Here is a 4,306-nt window from a genome sequence, read left to right as displayed (position 1 = left end):
AGTTTGTTGCCTTTATTTCTCTTGTTAGGTTCACTCTGAACACTTTCCGATGATGAGAGCCAAATAACTCCATAGCCGGACAATACAACTGCAGCAAGATGTGCCCCGAATGAAGGAATTTTAGGATGAGAAATGCAGCTACATATTTGACAGCTACATAGATGCGGTGGCATCCAGCCCAGATGCTTTCCCTCCCCCTATATCTGGAACATTTTCCAAAGTACAAGCTCTCGTCACGGTCCTTAGAGAAGTAAACGTCTGTTATATGCATTGTTCTGCATCACAATAGAACTTATTGATCAAAGTTATGGGGCCCACCAGTTTGAAGAATTCACGGACTGACCACACAGCTCGCCGCAGGCCATCTACCAGGGAGAAATATCTCCCTTGAAGGGCTTTTATACAAGGACTGATAGTAAAATATTCCCATGGTGGCCCTTGCATCTAGCTCAGAGTACTTTAAATTCTATTCTGTTATTGTTACTCCAATTTGAGTGACTTCATCAGTCATCCATCCATCGCCTTTTATCCATTCATATTTTTCCCCCCAATGGCATCTGGGCTTACTTTTCAAAGGAACTTTATCCAGAATGTTTTGTTTTTAATAAAATATTCAGATACACGTGCCCCTACATTTTATTTTATATTTTAAACCCGAACTATGTAATTGATTAAATTTTTTTGTTAGTATAAAACCACTCATTAAGACTGTATGGTATGAACTTTGGACACTAGTGAGGAAAAACAATTTTTTACTGGCAAATTTCGGAAGTTCGTATTCAGTTCAATGTCTACTACGTAATAAAATTTATGATGAGCACCAGCTAGCCCTTATTAAAGACCAAGTGATTTCTCCTAGGAGATAGTCTTCATCTTCTCTTTAAACTAACCTTTCACCATTTTACAATTGAAAAAGTACCCAACAGTTGGTGAAAAGGTACTATCAGGGCCGGATTTACATCTCGGGATCCTATAGGCACAGAAGTTCTGGTGCCCTAAACCCCACCCTTAAACAAAGGCCACACTCCCATCTCTCATGGGTTAAAACCACACATTTTTAAAACTATTCTTGTTCTTGTCCATAACTTGGCCCCAACTTATCACCTAAAGAATGGAGTCCTGTTCCCTGCGAGCAACAATCCTCACATGGTTGTATGCTATACTAAAGTGGTCAAAAAAAAATGTAAATCCTTAAGACAAGGCATCCCATAGACTCCTTCAAATAAATAATACTTGAGAGTCTCTCGCTGCATGCTCCAAGCTGTGATGCCTGAACATAGTGGAGTAAATGGAGGACACTGAAGTCCATGGCTGGCCTCAGTGGTGAAGTATCAGAACTTCACCAGGTCAGCCAGCCAGCCACACTGCTGACATGGTCCTGATGCAGTGCCGAGCATTCTGTAGCAGGGCAGCATTGTTGTCAGTTGTCTGTACTATAACTGTGAAGAAGACAGCATTTCTCCCTGGCCACATACCCAGCAGCTGCAGCAGATGAGGATGGATTGGATCCACCATTCGAGGGTGTAAAGGTGGGAATTAACAGTGCGGTTTATTAATTGGAAACGATCTGTCGTTCCTACTAACGGTCGTAAACCGGCTAACCAATTTGATCAGACTTCCCATCAATCTGATATGATTGGTTAGCAAGCTTTCAGCCAATAATAAGCACGACAGATTGTTTCCGATCGTTAAACAGTAGTGATCGGAAATGATGATCGGCTGCGGTATTGCATCGTTAATGGCCACCTTAAAGTGGTTTAAAACTCTGACAAAATTTTCAACAAAAATGTGTTTTCCTACTTTTTATAACCCATACAATTATCATATTTGCTTTTGTGCACAAGTATTAATATTCATTTAGATATTATAACTTCCCAAAGTTCAGTTAATTTACTTTGAAAGCTGCTGGTGCATTTTATTTATAACTGTTGTCATTCTGTTGTAAATGCTGCCAGCAGTTATTTCTGCTCTGTTTTTCACCTCAGCACTCATCAGCTGAAGTCCAGCACAGCCAGAGAATGTTTACATAAATGTATCAAGTAAAGAATGTGTACACAAGATACAATTATAAGCAGTGCGGATGCGGGTTCTCCCTGCAGAAGAGTCAGCCCTGTGATGTAACCCTTTGAATGCTGTTTTACTAAAAATAAAAACAACAACATTGTGTTAGTATATTATATGCTGTAAATAATCTTTTAGAGCAAAGAAGAAATTCTGGGTTATATTCCGCTTTAAGATGATAGAACCATGCTGCAGTTATCTGATAAAAAGGGGAGGATAAAAGGAGGCTACTGGGAGAGGGAGGCAAGTAAGAAGTCAGGGCTCCTTCAGTATGGGCTCCCCATGCCCCCACCATATTTTTAGCTGGTTCTAGCCCTAGTACTTACAGCACTCCTCTCCATATTCACAGTGGACACTAATATGCTGTCCTTACCATATTTTATTGTATTTCCCCCTCCCCCAAGTTACAGTTTTGTTAGTTATAAGGTCTCTCTCCCCACACACCACGCACACTTCATATACACACACACATAGTTTAGCAAGTGAAACAGCCTATGTGTGTACAGTCTCTCACCTCCTCACTGCACCCAGAACACCATCGAAAGTTTTCAGAACTTCCATGTGTTCAAATACTGGGAAACATCAGCCAGAACAAAACTACAAGCCGCAAGCATCACAGGGACAGAGCCGGGGGCGGAGTTAGAGCGGCCAGAGCCAAATCACTGGTGCAGGAGGGAGCATTCAGAACTTATAGCAGAGAGGAGCCAGCCAGGGAGACTCTGCAAACTGCTCTAGTATGTAAACCTTCTTATGGCTTGCAGTAAAAGGATGGTGTAGCAGCCTTATTTTACTTTCAACTCCAGCATCCCCCTCACCCCCCTCTCAGTGAAACTGGCCAGACTTCATCTCAGAGGATTCCATTCACTGCTGCAACTCTCTTCCCCTGTTCCCTTAGCGACACACACACAACTAGCGCTGGATGGCACGGTGATTACCGTCAGACCCGACAGTCTCCCGCTTCTTAGTGCACAGGCACCTCTAGGCTCGTGCCTTGAGTGCCTAGTGCTAAATCCGGCCATGGGTACTATACATTTTTTTTTTAGTATTATCTTGCTTGCTGCTGGTGGCTTAAAATGCATTTTATGACAAGTGGCCATATGCAATTAACTTTTTCTCCTTCATTTTCTCCTAGGTGATATCTTCAAAATTGTCAATAAATGCCATTTAAACCACCAGCAAGCAAATAAAATACTCAAAATAATTTTGATAGTACTTTTTCACCTACTTTCTGGTACTTTTTCTGTAGAAAAGTGATTTTAAATAAGAGATAGAAAAAAAATATCACCTTGGAGAAAACTCAGAAGAAATAGTGAATTGTATATGGGCCTCAGACTCTCAATCAGTGTACTGGATCTAATAATAAAAGCACAACATATATTCTTGGACATCAGAAGGATGGGGGAGAAAGTTGTTCACAACGACCCTATAAGTCCTCCTGGACTTATCACTTTGTTGAAAATACCTTGTTGTTACCTTTAAAACATCTTTTTAAGACTTTGATGCCCGTATGTATTTAGCACTAAATGATGTTAAATCCGAGGCGAAGCTAGGGTGTTCAGCGCCCACCCATCCCCCCCCCCACACACACACACGGACACGCACACCTGGACAAAATGTACATGGCCACACATCAGAATGTGGATGTGGTCATGGATGGAGTCAAATGTACAAATGCTGTTTAGATAGCCAGATGTACCCCCTTCCCCCCAAAAGATAGCAATATGTGCCCCCCTTCCCCCTATTTAGAAAGCCAAATGTGCCCCCTTCCCCTATTCAGAAAGCCCGACATTCCCTCCTTTAAATAGCCAAATGTGCCCCCCTTTAGATAGCCAGATCTGCTCTACTTCCCCCATTTAAATAGTGAGGTGTGCCCCCTATAAATAGCCAGACATGCCCCCCTTTACATAGTCAGACATGTCACACTTTTTCTACTGTGGTAAACACTTCTACACTCCTCTGCAGAGGGAAAAAGAGAAGCAGGGGCACTTCAGGCAGCCAGCGAGCCACCTTTCACGCATGTGGAGCTGCAGTGGCCTTGCTGAGCGCCCTCATAGTGCTGCGCCTGGGGACATGTGTGCCCCCTTAACCACCCACAGGTACGCCTCTGTGTGAAATTAGGAATGGATTAGGCAAAATCAATTGAATGTCCAAACTGTAATTACATACTGTATGTAATTAGTGTGGCCGTAATTGCGAAAAATGACATGACATTTTGACTAAACGTAATTACCAAGTTTTGATCGTC

This window comes from Hyperolius riggenbachi, unplaced genomic scaffold, assembly GCF_040937935.1.
Source record: "Hyperolius riggenbachi isolate aHypRig1 unplaced genomic scaffold, aHypRig1.pri scaffold_156, whole genome shotgun sequence".
NCBI classification, from domain to species: Eukaryota; Metazoa; Chordata; class Amphibia; order Anura; family Hyperoliidae; genus Hyperolius; species Hyperolius riggenbachi.
Note: the sequence above shows the minus strand (reverse complement) of the source record.